This window comes from Cupressus sempervirens, chromosome 1 (assembly GCF_028749045.1).
Source record: "Cupressus sempervirens isolate cs-2001-9-10 chromosome 1, ASM2874904v1, whole genome shotgun sequence".
Classification (NCBI taxonomy): Eukaryota; Viridiplantae; Streptophyta; class Pinopsida; order Cupressales; family Cupressaceae; genus Cupressus; species Cupressus sempervirens.
Genome location: NC_143118.1, coordinates 331,672,507 through 331,695,137, shown reverse-complemented (window position 1 = coordinate 331,695,137; position 22,631 = coordinate 331,672,507).

Here is a 22,631-nt window from a genome sequence, read left to right as displayed (position 1 = left end):
ATTTTAATACCACATTCCTACAACATTTCTTTACTATGCATGGTATGACATATATGTTGACATTAAAGTCAAGTTTGTTTATTAGTGACTTACGCTTAGTCAATTTATTAGCAACTACCAAGCTTATCTAGCAATTTCTAGTATTAATTGAGTAATCCAATCACTACTAAGTTCTACAATTACTACCAAGTTTCAAAATCTACATTCAATTTATGTTGAGCAGTATCTACTGATTTCATCAATGATAGTGCAAACCGAGCTTCACAGTATTAACCAAGTTGCATAGTGTCAACTGTGTTCTCTAGTCTCTATCGAATTCACAGTCAGTGATGTGAATCTAGTGTTGACCAAGCCAAGAAGTGTCAACCAAGTGATTTAGTTTATACTGAGCTTGCAATGTTAGTGTTGACTAAGCCATGTAGTGTGAACCAAGTGATTCAGTTTATATGCCAAGTTTCACAGTGTTCACCGAGTTTAGACTACTTGGAAGTGATTAGTATGAAATGAGCTTCTATGTATACCAAGAGCATGATGATGTTGAGTGTTGATAATGGTTATCGAGTATCAGGATCTAACCAAGTTTTTCTTCAAAACTCAAGTGCCAATAGTTGAGCTGACTTTGTGGATTTTAGTGAAACTTGCATTGTAACCAACTTTTTTGAATTTTATTTTGGATTGGTGTATATGTTATGTATTGTATCTAATGCAGGAGCATGCAGAGGTATAAGGGCAATCCTATGTCACCAAAAAAAAAAAACTTAGACTTAGTTTCTGTTTCATGTGTTTTCATTTTTGGATACCCATTCTGGTCAAATAAAGGTTCCAACTCTCACAGTTCAACTATCAGTGTTCGTGTAAATCTCAAAAAAATAGGAGTATGTAATTGAGCCATCATTTTGGTGAACTAGGAGGTGTAAATTGGCCAGATTTAGAGCATTCCAAAAAAAGAATTAGGTCAAAAGGCCCCACGGTTTGAGAGTTATTGTAGTTTTTCAGGTTGTGGAGACCTCCTAAGAATGGTTCAAAGTCAAGTTAGGGGCATTAAATGACCTTGAAAAGGGATGAAAAATGGGGAAAAGTGAAGCTTGTCCATAGGGCTATAGAGCGCTTCGAGAGCTTTCCAAAAATGTAAACGGATCGTCAATCGGAGCTACGGTTCAAAAGTTATGCCTCCCAGAAGTTTGATCACCATTTTTGAATTCTTCTAGATTTGCGTCGACTTCTAATGCAGCTTCTGGAACCTTCTATTTGGTCGGTGGATGCCTACTAGAAATTTATAGAATGTACTCCTAGTCCTTAACCCTCTAGGGTCTATTTAAGGAGATTTTTGGCATTGTAAAAGGCAGTTCGGAGTGGAGTTTGAGAGGAGGTATTGAAAGGAGAAATTATCTCCACATTTATGCTATTGTAAGCCCTTAGGGCATGTTTTGAAGTTTATTTTCTCTGTACTGAATGTACTAGCTTATTTTTCAGTTAATACAATTTCCCTTTTCTGTTGTGTCCATTCTGTTCTTGGGTTGTGTCCTCATCAAGTGGTATCAGAGCTGGTTTTCCTAAGTGTGTAGATAGAGCGCCGAATGTGAGGCAGTTTGCACTAGGGCTGTGTGGTTGTGGGTTTGAGTTAAGAAGATGCCTCCATGAAGAGAGTGTGGTAGAAGGGCTAGAGCTATTAATCCTGAGGAGGTTAGAGCCCTCCAAAGGCAGGTACAAGCGTTGCAGGAGGAGCTCCATAGAGGAGCAATTGTGGCCGCAGGTGATGAAAGTGAAGATGACAACAAAGAAGATGAAATTGGACCAGAAGGGGAATTTGATGGGGAAGTTCTGAATCATGCATAGAAAAGGCTTTTTAGGGCCATTACTAAGTTTGGGAAAAGACCTACAATTGAAGTGGGTGTATTTTCAGGAAATCTGAAACCAGATGAGTTGATCGATTGGATCAATGAACTGGAAGAATACTTTGAGTATGAGGATATCAGGGACCCAGATAGGGTTAAGTTTGCAAAGGCCAAATTGAAAGGCCATGCCAAAATCTGGTGGCAAGAGGTCCAATTGGAAAGAAATAGAAGAGGAAAGGAGATCACAAGATGGGATCGCATGGTGGACAAATTGAAGAAGCAGTTCATTCCTGTGGACTACGAGCTTGATTTGTTTAAGAAGATGCATGGGTTAAAGCAAGCAGGAAGATCAGTCCAAGAATATATAGAGGAATTTTACCGACTCTTGATTAGAGCAGGGCATGTAGAAGCAAATAAGGAGAAGGTTGCTCATTATATTAGTGGGTTGCGACCTAGCATCCAAGAGGAATTAAGTCTGGTAAGAATGACCAGCGTTGAATAGGCATACCAGTTTGCCCTACGAGTTGAAGAGAAGCTGAATAAAAGGTTTGAAGGAAGACAAAGACGACGCAGTCAAGGAGGAAGGGGAAGTGGTAGATCATCTAGAGGCTACAATGAAACCCAAAAGAAAAATGAAAATGTGGGTACTAGCAGGAACTAGAGGAATGAGGGTTTCAACCGCTCCCATGATCAAGACTTTGGAAATCAGAGAGGAAGAGGTAGAGGACGTGGACAAGGAAGAGGAGGCTTCTGTGGTACCTCTTTCCATTGCAATGAAGAAGGTCATCGTGCCTTTGAATGCCCTCAATGACAAGGAAAGACAAATAGGAGAGTTGAGGGCCAAGCTAGGGTTGCTCATGTGGATGAGGATGCACAATCATCACATTCAAAGGATGCAGAAAGAGGAGAGACCTTGGTAAATGAAAGAGTCCTACTAAGTAGTGAGATTGAACCAGGACAATGGAGGAGTTTATTCTATACCAGATGCAAGTGTGAGGATAAATGTTGTGACGTGATCATTGATGGTGGTACCATTGATAACTTGGTATCAGAAGATATTGTCTCTAAGCTGAAGCTCAAGAGGGAGAAACATCCCCAGCCTTATCGGATTGCTTGGGTAAAAGATGATCATAAGGTCTTGGTAAGTGAACAATGTTTAGTGAAATTCAAAATTGGGAGTTACCATGATGAAGTTCTCTATGATGTTATTCTGATGGATGTTTGCCATCTATTGTTGGGTAGAACATGGCAGTTTGATAGACATGCAGTACATGATGGGCATGCAAACACACACTCTTTGACAAAGGATGGAGTTCATGAAAAATTGAAGCCCATGAAAAAGGAAGGTGAAAAGGTATGTAGCAGTGCTAGGATTTGTCTTGTTGATAGAAGGATGTTTTTAGATGGCATGAAACATCAGCATATGTGCTATGCTTTGATTCCTAGGAAAGATAAAGAAGGTAGTAGTGAAATACCACTTGAAGTTTCAAATTTACTAGGGGAATTTGGAGATATTATCTTTGATAATGTTCCAGATGGATTACCACTAGTAAGGAAAATCAGTCATCAGATAGATCTAATTCCAAGAGCTAGTTTTCCTAACAAGGCTACTCACAGGATGACTCCTACTGAAACAAAGGAGCTAAATAGACAAGTTCAGGAGCTGTTGAGGAAGGGCTTGATTCGAGAGAGCCTGAGTCCATGTGCAGTACCTACAGTACTCGCACCAAAGAAGGATGGAGAGTGGAGGATGTGTAAAGATTCTTGAGCTATAAATAGGATAACCATCAAGTACCATTTTCCTTTGCCAAGGATGGATGATCTTATGGACTGCATGAGTGGAGCTCAATTCTTCACAAAGATAGATCTGAAGAGTGGTTATCACCAGATACAGATTCGAGAAGGAGATGAGTGGAAAACAACCTTCAAGACCAAGGAGGGTCTTTATGAGTGGTTAGTCATGCCCTTTGGATTGACGAACGCCCCAAGCACCTTCATGCGGCTCATGAATGAGGTACTTAAGAAGTTCTTGGGAAAATTTGTTATTGTTTATTTGGATGATATTTTAATTTTCAGCAAGACTTTGGAAGAACATTTATTGCATATTCGTAGTGTCCTTGAAAGGCTAAGGAAGAGAAACTGTTAATTAATTTGAAGAAGTGTATCTTTGCAAAAAGGGAGTTAGTCTATTTGGGGTTTGTTATATCACCTAAAGGTCTCAAAATGGACTCAAAGAAGGTAAAAGCCATCTTGGAATGGCCTACTCCAAGGTCTGCTACTGATGTAAGATCATTTCATGGTCTGGTTAGTTTTTACAGAAAGTTTATTAAGAATTTTAGTGGCATATGTGCACCCCTAACTGATACAATAAGAGGGGATAGAAAAGAGTTCAAATGGACTGCAGTAGCTACGAGAAATTTTGAATTGCTGAAGAAGAAGGTGACAGAACAGCCTATGTTGGCACTTCCAAATTTTAGAAAGGTTTTCTAGGTGGATTGTGATGCTAGTGGTAGTGCTATTGGGGCTGTATTAAGCCAAGAAGGTAAGCCTATTGCATATTTTAGTAAAAAATTGAATGATGCAAAGAAGTATTCTATTTATGATCAAGAGTTCTATGCAATAGTTCAAGCCTTAAAGAAATGGAGGCATTATTTATTGCCAAAGGAATTTGTTTTGTATACTGATCATCAGGCATTACAGTACCTAAATAGCCAAGGTAAATTGAATCAAAGGCATATGAAGTGGGTAGAGTTCTTGCAGAGCTATACATTTGTGTTGAAGCATAGAAGTGGAAAATCTAACAGGGTTGCAGATGCACTAAGTAGGAGATAGTTGTTGCTTACAGTAATGCAGGTTGAAGTAGTTGGGTTTGATGAACTCAAGAATTTGTACCCTGAGGATCTTGATTTTTCTGAAGCATGGAAAGCTTGTAAAGAGCCTGTTGCTGTAGATAGAACCAAGTGGTTAGACTATTTGATTCAGGATGGCATGTTGTTCAAGGGTAGTCAATTGTGCATTCCAAGGAGTTCCATGAGGGAAAATTTGATTAAGGAGAAACACAGTGGAGGGATGGCAGGACATTTTGGTCGAGATAAGAGCATTGCCATTCTTAGAGAACATTATTTTTGGCCTCAAATTTTACAGGATGTGAAGAATTTTGTACATAGTTGCCAAGTTTGTCAAGTTGCCAAGGGGTTTAGTCACAATACTGGCCTATATCAGCCATTGCCTGTTCCATCAAGGCCATGGGAGGACATAAGTATGGATTTTGTTCTTGGATTGCCAAGGACACAAAGGGGTAATGACTCAGTATTTGTGGTGGTTGATAGGTTCTCCAAAATGGAACATTTCATTCCATGCCACAAAACTCATGATGCTATCCATATTGCAGACTTTTTTTTCAAAGAGGTGGTAAGACTACATGGTCTTCCAAGGAGTATAGTTTTTGATAGAGATACTAAATTTGTGGGGTATTTCTGGAGGACATTGTGGAAGAAGTTGAGAATAGACCTAAAATTCAGTTCCACGCATCACCCGCAGATTGATGGCCAAATAGAAGTGGTAAATAGAAGTTTGGGCAATTTGCTGAGATGTTTAGTTGGGGATAAGCCCAAGGGATGGGATTTGATTCTACCACAAGCAGAGTTTTCTTACAATAACTCTATAAATAGGAGTACTGGAAAATCACCATTCCAAATTGTATATGGGAATAGCCCAAGGACTGCACCAGAATCGAGGAAGATAGAACAAGGGGAGAGGACAAGTGCTGAAGTTGAGGAATTTGCTGAACATATCAAGCGTCTACATGAGGAGGTTCAAGCACACATTAACAAGATGAATCAAGAGTATAAAGCTAGGGCTGATCAAAGGAGAAGACATAAGGAATTCCAAGTAGGGGATCTAGTCATGGTGCACTTACGAAAAGAAAGATTTCCATCCGGTACTTACAACAAGCTGAAAATGAACAAATTTGGCCCTTGCAAAATTTTGAAAAAACATGACTCAGGAAATGCATAGAGGTGGAGCTACTAGATGGTGTTCACATTTCTCCTATTTTCAACATTGCAGACTTAACAGAGTATCATGATGATGGTGTAGATGAGGAGCTGGTGTTAGAGCAATGTCCAATTCCTGCTTCTAAGAAGGAGGAGATAGAAGACATTCTAGATTATCATGTGGGTAGGAGAACTAGAAACAGACAATATGAAGAGTATTTGGTCAAATGGAAAGGATGACTGATCGAGGACTCAACTTGGATTTCAGCAGCTGAGGTTTCCCATTTGGGATTTACTCTACCATTCATAAAGTGATAGGGTCACTTTTCAATCTACCCTGGGTGTTCTATGCAGGAGCATCCAGAGGTATAAGGGCAATCCTGTGTCACCCAAAAAAATATACTTAGACTTAGTTTCTATTTCATGTGTTTTCATTTTTGGATACCCATTTGGGTCAAATAAAGGTTCCAACTCTCACAGTTCCACTATCAGTGTTCGTGTAAATCTCAAAAAAATAGGAGTATGTAATTGAGCCATCATTTTAGTGAACTAGGAGGTGTAAATTGGCTAGATGAATGTAATTGTAATTTAGAGCATTCTAGAAAAAGAATCAGGTCAAAAGGCCCCATGGTTTGAGAGTTATTGCAATTTTTTGGGTTGTGGAGACCTCCTAAGAATGGTTCAAAGTTAGGTTAGGGGCATTAAATGACCTTGAAAAGGGTCAAAAATGGGGGATGAGTGAAGCTGTCCACAGGGCTATAGAGCACTTTGAGAGCTTTCCAAAAATGTAAACAGATCGTCAATTGGAGCTACGGTTCAAAAGTTATGCCTCTCGAAAGTTCGGTTACCATTTTTGGATTATTCTAGATTTGCGTCGACTTCTAATGCAGCTTCTAGAACCTTCTATTTGGTCGGTGGATGCCTACTAGAACTTTCTAGAATGTACTCCTAGTCCTTAACCCTCCAGGGTCTATTTAAGGAGATTTTTGGCATTATAAAAGGCAGTTGAGAGTGGAGTTTGAGAGGAGGTACTGAAAGGAGAAATTATCTCCACATTTATGCTGTTGTAAGCCCTTAGGGCATGTTTTGAAGTTTATTTTCTCTGTACTGAATGTACTAGCTTATTTTTCAGTTAATACAATTTCCCTTTTCTATTGTGTCCATTCTATTCTTGGGTTGTGTCCCCATCAATATCACATCCAAACATGATAAGTAAGCATATGGAGAAAAAGTCTGAATTAAGAAGGCTACAAGCAGTATAAGGGACAAAAAAGATTTATCTATCACAATACGGTGATTTTTACATTTCAAAGGAATCTCAACCAGCAAATTAGCGATCAACCACTAGTTCATTCTAACAAATGTATTAGCTAAATCCTTTAACAAGGTATACTTAACAGTCTTTTGAAAATCTCTTTACTGAGTGCATACCTTATTGCATATTTTGTAAATCCTTTCACAAGGTCGACCTAGTAGTCCTTATTGCTCCTAATGGGACAGATCATCAAATGTGATCAATTGTAAGCCTTAACTGGCCAACTTTATACTACAGTACTAAATTTTGTGGGTATCATCCCCACTCCAATTTTACTTTCTATTTAGAAGGTTTCTGGGTCACCATATCTTATGTCAAAGTGTTATGAATGTTTTATTACTTTCATGCATGTAATTAGATTAGAATATTATATGAAGGATTAATTGATGAAATAAGTTGAAATTTTATTCCCCCCCTATTAGTAACCTTTCCTACCTTATATTTTTAACAATTGGTATTAGGGCTTTGTGGTTCTTAGAGACATAGTTTAGCAGCTTGAGCAAAGATTAGAGGAAATGGAGGTATACAATCTAGACAAGGCTATTGACAATGAAAAGTTGGATTTGAAATTAGCCATTGGTCATCTAAAGAAAGAAAATGAGCAACTCTCTTAATCATTGAAAAGAAGATAAGATCTTGCAATATAAATGAATGATAATATCTACACTAAAGAAAGAATTGAAGATATCTATCTAGAAAGAAATTTAGATGAAGCTGATGAAGAAATCAAAGATCTATTAGAAAAGAATCCCAATCTTTAAGAAGAAGTCAGAAAGCTGAAAAGAGAACAAGAAATCTAGTTAGTAAGACTATGTAAAGTCATGGAAGAAAAAGACAAAGCCAAAGAAGAGATAGAAGGAAAGAATAATGAAATTCAACATCTATCCCTTTAGTAGATAGACTTCATTGGTAAGATTACTAATATAAATGATGAAATCATGAATCTAAGAATGATAGACTATAGAATGATCTAAATTTTGAAAAGAAAACCAATGAAAGAATGTTGAAATCTCAAGAAGACATGAATTAGTTGATTGAGAAAAGTCAGTATAGACACAAAGACAAAGCTAGAATAGGATACATAGATGAAGGTGAATCATCCAAACAAGGAACTCAAAAGAATCAAATGCCTACTTGCAATCATTGTGGTAATTTAGGTCATACATCAAACAAATTTTGGAGTAATGGTAAAGAAAAATTCAATGGAAAGTGTTACAACTAAAAGAAGCATGGTCATAAAGCAAATGAATGCAAGGAGAAACCCCAGTTTGAAGGTAAATGTCACCAGTGCAAGAAACAAGGACACAAATCTTTTGAATGCAAAACTAAGATATTAAATCTAGTAGAATAGATTGTGAAAGCTATATTTGGATGAGACTATAATAAATGGTGTAGATGCCACTACTAAGGAGAATTTGGGCACATTGGAGCAAATTGTGTGAAACATCACATGAGGAAAAGAGACACCACTAGAAGATGTTTTATTTGTATAGAACTTGGATACCTCGCCATGAACTATATGAATACTAGAAGAGTTGAGGATGAAAAGAAAGCTAGAGCTAACAATATCAAAAAGAAAATGAGGCAACAATGGATTCCAAAATCTTTTGAGAATGCAAGTCTAAATTATGAGGTAGATGTCACTCAAGAGTTGGGTGACTCAAGCATCTCAACTTGAATTCCCATGGGAATAATTGGAACTAAGACTTTGAAGTAGACATCTTACATCAGTTCCAACCAATAAGAAGAAAATATCCATATCAACATTCAAGATGAAAAGGGATCACTGAGTGATTGTAGAAATTCAAGACCTTACCAAGTTAGGTCTGGTTACAAGACCCTCCTGAGAAAGGTTGGGATACACTAAAACATTGTGCGGAAATCAAGTGATGAATGTTGTTGGAATACTTTAGAATAAGTGAGAGGGGGGGGGGAGGGATGAATCAGTTATCCAAGGTCTAGATGTATAAATAAAACTTTTCACAGCTTAGTGAACCATAAAAAATTTATCATCATGCATGCATCCATTAGATTATGCAATCACTTAAAACTTGTAGGTTACTATCAAATCAATTTGCAAAAATGTAAACATGAAACATAACATATTCATTAAAAAACTTCACATAGTCATTTATGTGGAAACCCAATTTGAGAAAAATCACCACTAACATGCTACTCTTTTTTGCTCTTCTTAAGTGATGCCTTGTGAAAGGCAGACCCTCTGAAAGGTTACAATACACACTATTAAATGTGAACTTACTAAAGTATTTCAATCACCATATTAGGAGTGAGCCTTGTTAGAGGACTTTACATCATTCACTTGGAATGTCACCTGGTTAAAGGATTTACAAATGACTGTTAGGTCAATGCTAATCCAAAGGATTTACCCTAGACTGATACAATTATTAGAGACTAATAGTAAGGCTTCATTTGATAAAAACTTAAAACTCCATTTGCAAATTATAGATTATTTTTTATTCCTCCATTCTACTTGGCCTTCATACATTTCAGCTCTGATAGCTTGTTCACCCTTCAAGCATTCATACCCTTAAGCCTTCTTGCTTAATATGCTAATGCAGACTCTTCTCTTAGGTCACTTGATGAAGAAAAACCCTTGATTCCTTGTCTTTCTTAGGGTCTCACACATGAAAACCCTTGCTTCTGACTAGCCATTCTTATAAATAAGAAATTAAGATTTTTTTTTTAGCTCATTCTTCATTGTCCAATTTAGGGTTAGGACAGGTTAGTTAGAATACAATGAATCTACCCCATATTTTGATATCTCTTTTAGAAAATTCTTCTTGAATCCTCTTTGAATTCACCTAAAAATGGTTTGCCTTGAATTGTATCCCACCAACTCATCAATCTTATCTTCCACCTGGTTCACACAATCCAAGAAAACAAACTTGTCAGCTTAGATCCATTGACTACATGATCTTTCAAATAATGTAACCACTCGGCATTAATTGGCTTCTGATGCTCGACACATACTACATTACTCGACATCCTTTGTAAAATCACTCGAAATGAACTAAAGTTTATTGGTGCTCAGTATCAACTAAACTTTACTTGACATCCACTATTTTTCTCAGCATACACTAGAATAGACTTTTACTTGACTCCAATGGATTTTCTACTCGGCTTGCATTGACTTTGCTTGGCACCTACTATCCACTTGGTCAAGCTTGGCAGAAAATTTTTATTTAACTTGTTCTTCTAAACTTTCTTAGTGTAACCAACCTTTGTAAGCTTAAGTAGATTATTAGTACATCATATTACCCTACCTTAACTGATTCTTGTACTTCTTTAGATAAGCATAACTCAACCTTTTCTCTAGGTGCTATTGTTACATCTTTTGGTCAAATCCTCTTCATCAATCAAATAAGTGATAGTACTTAAATAATATAAGCAGTTGTCTTATAAGCAAATAGCAAGTTTGACATTAGTGATAAAATAATGATTGACGCATATTGGTCATACTTGCATCAATTTGTTCTCAACAATCTCCCTCTTTAATAATCTTCTTTAATCTATTCTCAATAATCTCCCTCTTTGGCATTGATGGCCAACCAAATTGATCAACCAAACTAACTAGGTTGAAATAGTAAAACCAATCAAAATACCAAAAAGAAAATAATTCCTTGTATTGAAATCTCTCCCTCTATCAGAAACTTCTATCTTCTGAATAGGTTACAAAACTCTTCCTTATAACTCCCTCTGAATTACTTCTTGTATCTCCCTCTTACTAGGTAGATGTTAGGTTTTCTCTTTCTTTGTTCTCCTAATTAGTAACTATCTCCCTCTTTCTTATATTTCCCTTGATCAGTAACTATCTCCCTCTTTCTTATACTTCCCTTCATCAATAACTATCTCCCTCTTTGGAAAAAATGTCAAAGACTTGTCATCTTAACAAAGCTTCTTCAGTTTCTCCCTCTGTCACCTTACTTGTGATTGATTTGTAGTTTTAGTTCTTTTATTAGTTTGGGTAGCTCCTAAAGTAAGATCCACTGCATCAATCTGTAACATATAAAAATCAACTTGTTTGATGCAGGGGCAATCCTTTTGTTACTTAGATAACCTTTGATAGGGGTATCACCCTTAGTTTACCTCTTAGATACTCATGAGCATCCTTAGGTAATTCTTTTGTGAAGATATCAAAAAATATTTTTTGGTGTTAACATATTCCATCTTCACCTCGTTATCTTGAACTAATTTCCTCAAGTAATGATACTTGATTACAATGTGCTTAGTCTTTGTGTGCATCATAGGATTCTTTGATGTATTTATAGCACTTGTGTTGTCACAATAAAGTGTCACTGGTTCTATAATATCTTCTTTCATACCTTTGAGTAATGATTTGATCCATATAATGTTTGTATAGTTTACAGTAGAAGTAACATATTTAGCTTCAACAATAGATTGTGAGGTGCAATTTTGTTTCTTGCTAGTCCATGTAACCAGCCTCTTGCCTAAGAAAATGCTCCTACACTGGTGCTCTTTCTGTCATCAGTGTTTCTAGCCCAATCAAGATCTATATAGGCTCTTAATTCAAATTTCTCATTTTTCTTATAATATAGACCATACTCCTCTATTCCTTTCAGATATCTCATTATTCTCTTTACAACCATCAAATGATTCTCCCTAGGATTAGCAGAGAATCTTGCAACTATCCCTACAGATAATGCAATGTTAGGTCTTCTATGTACAACATATTGTAATTTTCCAATCATAGACTTGTATAATGTTTGATTCAACCTTAGTTGAATCATCATTCTTTGACAATTTTTGTTCTATCACCATAGTTGTACTTACTAGTCTAGAATCCTCCAATCCAAAAGTTTTCAATATTTCCTTGACATATTTTGACTGAGTGATGTATATACCATGTTTCATCTAATATACTTGCAAACCCTCTAAGAACTTGATCTCTCCAAACATAGACAGTTTAAATTCTTGCTTCATTTCATTTGCAAAAGCCTTACATAAAGTATCTTGACCTCCAAATATGATATCATCAAAAAAAAATTTAGATAACAAAATATCTTTTCCTTTCTTTGTCTTCATGTATAGATTGCTGTTATCATTAGTCCTTTCAAATCCAATCTTCACAAGATACTTATGAAGTCTCGCATACCATTCTCTTAATGCTTGTTTCAAACCATATAGAGCTTTGTGTAATCTATATACCATATTCTTATTGTTATCATCAAAAAATCCTTCTAGCTACTTTATGTAAACTTCTTCCTCTAATATGCCATTCAAAAATGTAGATTTAACATCCATTCATAAACTTTGCAACCTTTTTCTATAGAATAAGCAAGTAAAGTTCTTACTCTTTCTAATCTAGCATTAGGAGCTAATTTCTATCCATAGTTAATTCCTTCTTCTTGTGAATATCCTTTGCATACTAATCTTTCCTTGTTCCTTGCGACTTCACCATTTTCATCTATCTTGTTTCTGAATACCCACTTGGTGCCAATCACATTTTTGTCTTCTAGTCTAAGAACTAGATTCCATGTATTGTTTTTCTCAATTTGTTCAATCTCTTCTTCCATGGCTTAAATCTAATCTACATCTTCTAATGCATCTCTCACTAATTTAGGTTCTTTCATGCTTAGTAAACATATATCATTCCTCAATCTATTTCTTGTCATTGTTCTAGCATCTTTATCTCCAATAATTTGTATAGTAGGATAATGTCTCTTGACATGTTTTGACAATCTTGGTTTAGCTCTAGCTTCCTCATTTTGTCTTTCAACTTAAGAGACATTATGTCTATCAGATAGCTCAGCATCTCTTTCATATACACTAATCTCAAAATTAGAATGTGCTTCAATTTTATTCTGTAACTTGGCATCTGAATGTAGCTCAATTTTTGAATGCAAATCAACATTCATAGTATGTGAGTCGGTAGTAACTGAAACTTGCTGTTGGATTGTAGCTTGATTTGCAACATCTTCCTTAGTAGGCATACCTTCATAAGAGCATACAAATGATTTGTAATCTTTTTGTTCTTTCATAGGTTTATCCTCATGTACTTCTATATATTCATCAAAACTTACATTTTCACTTTCCACAACTTTGCTAGTGTTAGTATTTAAACACTTATAAGCTTTACTTCTTGTGGAATATCTTAGGAATATACCTTCTTCACTTTTTGCATCTAGTTTACCATTCTTGAAGTATTTAAGAATGTATTACTTGCTTCCAAATACCTTAAAGTATTTTACATTGGATGAGTATCCATACCATAGTACAAAAGGTGTTGAATGAGTACCTTTCTTAACTTGTACACAGTACAAGGTATAGACAGTTGTGCTTACAAATTCTCTCCAGTATTTCAAAGCAACATTTTTCTCCATCATGAGTGTTCTAGCATAGTCCATTATAGATTTATTCCTCCTTTCATCTATTCAATTTTGTGGAGGGGTTCTAGGTGCAGATGTCTATCTTTTGATTCCTCTGTCATTACAACTTCTCTCCAGTATTTCAAAGAAATATTTTTCTTCATCATGAGTGTTCTAGCACAATCCATTATAGATCTATTCCTCCTTTCAACTATTCCATTTTTTGGAGGCATATGTCCATCTTTTGATTCCTCTATCATTACAGAACATCTTGAACCCACCAATTGCAACTAGTTACTATTTTTCACTCTTCTGAAGTGAGCCCTGTTAGGAGCCAACCCTATTAAAGGTTACAAAAGACATTTTTAGGTTTAATCCTATTAAAGGATTTAATTCACCCTATTAGGTATGGTCTTGTTAGAGGTCTTTAGACACTTTAATTTAGAAATGCCACCTTGTTAGAGGATTTACCAAATATATGTTAGGATAACTCTATTAGAAGATCTGATTCACTGCTACAATTATTAGAAAGTAATAATAACTTGACCTAATTTCTGATACAACTATCTATGCTGATTTTAAATCCTAATTCTAGCTTGAATAATTGATTCTCCTTGATCAGAATGTTCTTTGCATCTTGGTCAACTCAGATACTCAGATATCCTTCCAATTTTCTTGCTTAATTTATCTTTTTCAATCCCATGGTTCTTATAATTCAATCCTCAACTTCATCTTATATTTATATGATTTACCTTGTCAATTCAGCTTGAATACACTTTCAAACAAATAATATTCATCCCTTGAGTTGGCTAGAACTAGCCAACAAAATTGTCAGATCCAATATGTTGATAGAGAAAAATCCTTCATTAGCCAACCCAACTTGGTCAACACTAAATTAGAAAAGGCTTTCATTCAGAATTCCTTTGGTAATCAAGTGAGCTTGGTTAACACTAGTTCCATGCCAAATTTTCTTTGGTAACCAAGTGAACTTGGTCAACACTAGTTCTATGTTGTCTTTCTTGGAATTTTCCACATATGTAGAATACTTCCATCCATACCAAATGAGCTCACCTGACACTAATTGTTGGGTAAAGACTTGAAATTTGTGTAACATCAAAGACAACATATAATAATCACATGTGTAGGTTTGACAACCGTTGCACCCAAAAAATAAATAAGAGCTTGAGTAGCATGTTGCTCTTTCAATGTGACTTCATCCTCTGCCATTTGGGTGCATGAATCTTTCTCAGATTTTATATTCTTGTTCAATTTTTTTAGACAAATTGTTGACATATTTGCAGTTAATTCCTTACCAAGTTTCTCTAAAATTACAACCGCAATAACTGATGTGACTACAATATCATCAGTCTTCTTGACTTCAAGTGTTGAATATTCAACTATCTCTAACACAATTTGTAGTGCTTGCCCCTATTTCACATTTTTTCTATCATTGTGAAACTCTTTTAGGGCTAGTTTTATGTTAATGATTATTAGTAACATTATTTTGAGATTACCAGATATTGCTTCAAATTCAGTTTATTATATGATGAGATTACTTGGTACTTTGTAGTTCATGTGTGTATGATGATTATTACAGTGTTTGTAGTTATTGATGATGATTAGTTAGATGATTTATTATCATATTTGTTTTTTTATGGATACTTACCCCATACTTGCATGTGTATGGTGTGTGTGTTTGTTTTCTTTATGTATGGCATTTCTGATGTGGTTAAGGAAGGAGTCATAGTCACCTGCTAGTTAGGATCTAAATGATGCACCACTTATTTTCATTGCTTATTTAGCTTAGTATATATATTGTGCTTGTACATGCATGAGTTTGATGCAGGTTGCAGGTACCGGGTATCGACTTTCCTGAATTGCCAGGATGAGTGTACCTTATTGCATTATCTCAATGGTAAGAGAGGGGAGATAAAATTCTCAAGTCCAAATCTCAACCTTTTAAGCCATTTGTCCTAATTGAAAATTAGGAGAAGTATCTAAGTCGAGTACTCTCCGAATACGTTAGATGATGTAATTTGTGATATTAACCCTTTTGGTTTGATTTTGTATGTGTTTTGCTATGATGAGTTTTTGTATTTTACTTTATGAGTCTTTAGTGTATTTTCTATTAATTAAGCCTAATTAAAAGATTTAATTAATGGTTTAATTTAATGGAAAATTAATATGATATTAATTTAATTTAATTAATTGGGAAATTAATTAAATAAAATAATTAAATTTGAAGATAAAAGTTATAAGTTTAGATTTGGAATGTGATAATAGTTATTTAATTTAATGCTAATATATTTAGAGCTCATTTTTATTTTATCAATTAAGTTTCAAAAATAAATTTAAAAGTGGAACAGATATTAAAATTATTAAAAGATTCTAGAGCACATGATGCGTGCATGTGATTAAAATATATTAAGATAAAACAAGTGGATTTAATAAAGTGAGTGCATGAGATTTAAAATTAATAAATTAATTTAAAAAGGAGTCAAATGAATATTAAATAAAGAAATTTAATTAAATAAGGTGCATTATTTTAATATTTATTCACATAGGAGTATGTGAGCTCTTGGGAGTGGTCATGTTGACAACACAAGAGTTTGCACTCTAATTATGCACATGTTGTCTACACTTAGGAGTTAGCATATTATTTGAGCACATGGTGTCTACAACATTCTAGACACCTCATCATGTTTATCTTCTTATCGTGGAAGATATGTGCTTAGTTGTCATGCTTATCTCTTAGTTCTTTTTAGACACATTCTAGATGCATCTTAGAGGCCTTTATATAGAGGCTCTCCTAGTGTGTATGGACATCCTCATATGCTTCTAAAAAAACTTCTAGTCACTTGGGGGGGTTCGGTTCTTGAAAGAATTGCAAATGTTGGAGAAGGAAGAAATTTTCAGAAAGAAGAAGGTTCTAAGAGGAGGAGCTTCTCTACAATTTTCTGAGGCGCAGGGAATTAGCATCAGTGTCCAAGTAGGCACTCATGATTATTTTGCATATTTTATTATGCTCTTTTTCTTCCTGTCTTTATTGTGTCTGTTATATGTGTCTGAATAATTCTCTATGAATGAATCTTCAATTTTGTAAATTGGAATTCGGGCATGCATATTGTTTCATCCAGCTATGGGAATTAAAATATTATTGCAATCTTCCCTTAGTAGAATCAAGATTTGGAAATTGATTTGGGTTTGGGTTCAAATTAAATTAGAATTTTATTATTATGCATTAGTTTTATATGATTTATTAACTAATCTAATTAAATTAAATTTAGTTAAGATTAGTTAATAGTAGAAGAAGTGTAATTAATTATTATTCAATTTAAGTATATAGATTTTTAAATGAGGGCAAATTAAAAGAAAAGAGATATTAATAAGTGAAATTAAATAATTGAATTATTAATGAGATTGATTTTACTTAAAATCAATGAGGATTATTTTAAATAAATGATTGTCCTTGAAGTGTTTAAAGGAAATTGTAAACTAATTATTTGAAATTTGATAAGTATTATTCTAATGTTTTGAATAATGTGAATGATTTTATCTAAAAGTCAATGGGAACTAGTTCAATGATTTAAATAAGTAAATAATTATCTTATGATTATTTTAGAGAATTGTTTTAAAATAATGGAGGGATAATTCTATGTTTTATTTCAAAAAAATAAATGGGTTGAGTTGTAGATTAAATAATGAATCTTATACACTTGAAATGTACTTGAAAATGAAAACTAAAACCTAATATTTGGCTTAACCATGTGATTGCGAAAGAAAACTAAAATATGTGATTGTATCTTGTTCTTTATGCTATCCATGTTTGGGGTTTGGGTGGTCCTAGAGTGTTGACCAGTTAGGATGTCTGCCAAAGGCTTGAGAGTTATGCAAATGTGATGGCATGTTGATGTTATTTGGTCTCGATTCTTTTAAAACCCAACAATGGTAATGTGATGGCATGCTCTATGAGATGTTTGTATTTATCATTCGTTGATGTTTTCTAGTCTTCTTGTGTGAAGCTGAGGTGTATGTATTTGAGACACTTGACTTAACCATTTTTGAGTCATTGATCAGTTATCCTTGGACTACTTTCCAGTTGTCATGATGGGATTGAAGTGTCGATTTATTTCTTGATGTTGTCATGTTGTGACATGTTTTGACTCAACCATTTTGGAGTCTTCGATCAGTATTATTTTCTTTGAGATGCCTTTTTGGTTGCTTGTTGAGAACTGATGGATATTGTGATTATCATTGATACCTTCAGTTGCTAATAGAGAACTATTGTGGTCATGATTATCAATGGATGCTTTTTAGTTGCTCATGGAGATTTGATGTTCTTATTGTGGTTTATCTTTTGGTATTTTTCTAGTCACTTGTTCAGGACTAGGGTGATTTTATGTGATTATGGATTTGTGCTTTTATTGAGCCTAGGGTGGGTTATCTACTTGTAGTGTAGGGAAGTGGCTTGCAATGGGGGTCGGGGCTCTAAGTGGCTGCTAGGGTAACTCATTGTAAGTTATTTAATAAGTGAAAACATTTATACTAAATGGGGATTAAAATGAACCTAATAAGATAATTGTATGTTCTCTCCCATGCCTCGAGTGCTAGTACAGAATAGGATGAGAGTAGAGAGAATGCTTGTTTGCGACCTTGCATTTCGTAGTATGCCTTATTAGTATGAGAGGATACTAGTGGCCGCATAGGGATCACTAGGGGGCCAAGGTCTATTGAGAGACTACTAGGGTAACTCTAGCATGATTTGTGTGATGACACTTTCCCACTTACATAGTAGGTTTCCTACGTGTCTTGTGTGCCTCTGGGTATAGGTGTCGACCCTTTTATGATGGAATCTTTGAGTTTGTATAGTTTTAGGATTCCTGGACTTAGAGAGTACTTGTGATTTTTTATCTTGTGTTATGCGATTTGATATCCTATTTGGGACTTGAGACTATCTCCTCAACATGGTGGGAGTGGACAATTTAGGTTCCACGTGGTCCAATGGCAGTGCTTTTTCACTCTTACCATTTGAGATCTGTCCGTAGTCACCATGGCTGGATCATTCTTTATTGGCATCTATCTTCATTCTATTCTTGATTTATGATGATGGACACGTATCCTTATACTAATGATTAGCATATGATAGATGTTGTTGTTTACTTATCTTATGTTTTACTTTGCATGATTAGATTTCTTATGCATATGTTGTAGCATGTTAGATTTATTTCTACATATAATGTAGTATGTTTTAGGAGTGACATTCCTACTATGATAATACTGATGATCTCTTTGGTAACTTGGGATATTAAACACGGAGGGATGGCTAGGACCCACGATGGTCTAATGATGCTATTTATGGTTGGAAGGAACTGTGCACTTAGTTAATTATGTTTTATTATATATGGTTATCTTTTACAATGGATGTTTCTATCTTCTATGATTATGTATCATGTATGGAATTTGGTTTCATTTACTTTATTGCACTTGCATCATAGATTAGAATAGGATTATGTACTTCATTTTCACACATGTATATTCTTTTAAGCTTTTCATTCCCTGTGACATGTACAGTGGATGATTGAGTATTTTGAATTTAATTGCCAAGAGGCATTCTAAAACAAATGTGTAATATGGACATTGGACTTACTATTTATTCTTTCATGTGGATGTGGTAGTGGTTAGACTTAGTATTAATTAGATTAAATGTGACTCAACGTCTTGGGATCCTTAAGGAATGTAACCTATTATGTATGCTTATAGTTGATTGTATGTTGTTACTTCCGCTACTATGTGTTTGATATGAATGGTTTATCTTTCATGTTTTAAAAAAAAAATTTGTTTGGCAAACTTAGTAAAACTTTAGGTTAATTCTTTTGGATCCCTTAGTGGGGCATTACACAATTGGGTTTGTATATATTTTTCTTGAGTCCTTCATTAAACTTTAAATTTCCTCTTCAGTCACTATATAAAGATTAAGTAGAAGGGTGTCCATGTCATTCTCGATTAGAATAATGTCCTTCTGTTCATATCCACTGACACTAGTAAATTTTGACCCAATTTTTGATGAATTTTGGTAAAAATTTTGACCCATGTTGGTCAAAAGTGTGACCAAGAACTATGTCACAATTTTTCTCAATGAAATTTCAACTAAATTTCAAGTTGGTTGTAATTTTGATCAACACTTTGGTAAAATAGTTTATATTTCTTCTAAGCCTAATTTGTCATTGTTAGTCAAAATTTTGACCAAATCTTGGTAAAAGATTTCCAAAAATTAGTCTAAATTTTGACCAATTTTTGTCCATACCACGACTAGGATGCCATGCTCATGATGAAAGGATTTGTTGAAATTTCAAACAAATCTTAGTGGAAATCATTCAAGAATTGGTCAAAAGTTCAACCAATTTTGGCCCATCCTACGATCAGGTTGTCATGGTCACGACCAAAGGGTTGGTCAAAATTTTGACCAATTCTTGGTGGAAAATTTTAAAGAATTGGTCAAAATTTTGACCAATTCTGGCCCATCCCATGACCAGAATGCCATGGTCAAGACCAAAGGGTTGGTCAAAATTTTGACCAATTGTTGGTGGAAAATCTTGAAGAGTTGGTTAAAAATTTGACCAAGCTAATTTGTTTTAAAAAAATATAGTGGATTGCAGTGATATTGAATACCCTCAATATGCTATGTAGCTACTATAGAATTTTTCTACATGCGTGAATCCCCCAATTAATGCCTACCCATGGACTATCTCTTAGATCATCTTCTTTGATCACTTGACCAACACAATTTCAGAAGAGGCTTGGTAGCAGTTGCCATTTTATAGTGTGTCTATTCAACAATTTTGAAGTCAATCTAATGGTGAGCCCTCATCTAGCATTAGGTGGCTACTTGGCACACTAGTAATTTGTTATGAACCTATCATGGCTAATGAGAGATTTGATAATGAAAGCTCCCAGCAACCCTCCAATAGAATTAGTGTTGGTGTTCAAGAAAGACGTGTTTTTTGGATTTCAAATATTGGTGTTAACATCCTTTCTATTGGAGGGCCATGGAGCATCCTAATTGCTATGTGAGGCATCCCCAAGTTATCTCTATGCAACTTCATTGGCACAATTTTTAGAATGGTTTGGTAGCAGTTGTCATTCCAAAATGTCATTATGATTGCTTGGAAAGTGATATGAAGGGTGGCTTGTTGTCTAACAGTTGGGCTACTTATCATGAGTGATGAGGGAGATTTTGTTATCAAAATATCCCTATGGCCATCAAATGGTGCCATTTCCAAGAATGAGCAAGGATGAATGCAGTACCAGATTCCAAATGAAATCAATGACATCAAATCTATAAGAACGGAATCAAGCAACATCCTGTTTTCTATGTGCGGCTCCATAAATATGTTTTTCTTTCTCACTCCATTGTCACAAATTTGAGAGTGTGGTTTGATAGAAGTTGTTGATCTAGTGTGTCATTACAATGATCTAGAAAGTGATGCTAAGGACAAAGCTTGCATCTAGCACTTGAGATGTTTGTGCAAGTGAGTAGGGGAGCTTCTATGTACAAGTCTAGTTAGACAAAGTAGAGCTATTGGAACCATTAGAAACCATAGATGAATCATTAAGAGAAGAGTCTAAATCCATGAACCAACCATTAGGGGCATCAAGTTTGATATTCTTAGGGAGGCCCTTCAAAGAACAACCACCATGAGGATGCACATGAAGATCTTCCATGAAAGCAAGGTTTCAACATAAATGGAATCATTTTTGTGACAATTATCAAAATTTAAACTCTCATTGGATCACTGTATCCATAGTTCAAGTGTCTTCATTGGGCTGACATATTTGCAAGACATGTGTCTTCATGGGACTATTGTGCTCATAGGTTGTAGGCTTTCACTTGATTACAATAAGAGCTCATCTTGTTGACAAAGGCACATTACAATGGTACTAATTTATCATGCTAACATTTAAGAAGTTCATTAAAATGATTTACAATAAAGAATTTTCTTCCTATTCATAGATACTTCCTAATTATTTTCCTAAGGCACTGCAAATGGCCCTAAAAGAACCTTAACTCTTTCCTACTAGAAAAGCATGAAAACAACTGATATGGAATCACATCAATAGAACTTGGAACAAGACTAAATGAAACTTTCCTAAATTAGATGTGCCCAACTAATATCAGGTGAATGGTACCAATGAAATCCAAAAAATGTAGTAAAAAAATAATGATACTATCAACATCTGTTATTTTCCCATACTACCATAGTCCAAATGATTTTTCACCAAGAAAAACTTCTTCAAAAGAACGAGTCCTAGTTGACATTAAAATACCCTCCTCACAAAATTACATATAATAAAATCTAATCATATTCTAAGAAGTTTATAAGTACTATCTAGAACAATGCAATTCGAATGTCATTGTCTTTCTAGTAACCTAACAAATTCAAATTCAGAATAATAAGGACTACAAGCAATAAAGATTAAGTACCCATCAATCACAATGTTGTAAATATAGGCATTTTTCTTAATTCCAACCACATTCATTTCCTTTGTGACTAATAGAGCACTTTGCATCCTTCTTGCCTTGCAACATGCCTTAAGGGGGTTCCAAATGATAATTCATCAAGATTCAAACCCTTTCTCTTCATCTTTGTAAAATACTCAAAAGATCTACCAATCTCACCAACAGATGCATAACCTTGCATTGTAGTGATGAATGTACGCTCATTTGGAGATACCTTAGCCAATGAAATTTCATCAATAATCTTGAGAATATTATCTATATACTTTGAAATAGAATTTCAATGATCTATCAAAGGCAATTTAATTACTTGCCTATTTGAAACAAAAGAGGAAAGTTGTGGCAATCCTAAATATAAGATGAATAATTTGTCTCTTGCATTATAGGAGAAATATCAATACTCAATGATGTAAATATCTGGTACTTGTTTTCTATAACCTTGAATTGAGAGCAGTATCCATCTATGTGATCTTGCTAGAATGTAGGCCAAAGAGAACCTGCAATACTTCCCCATCACATGGGGATTCATTATCCTCCAAATTAATATGAAAATCACCTCTAGAATTTCCCTATTAATAGGAATTAAAATGGTACTTTAATCAAGACAAAATAATCTTGATGAAT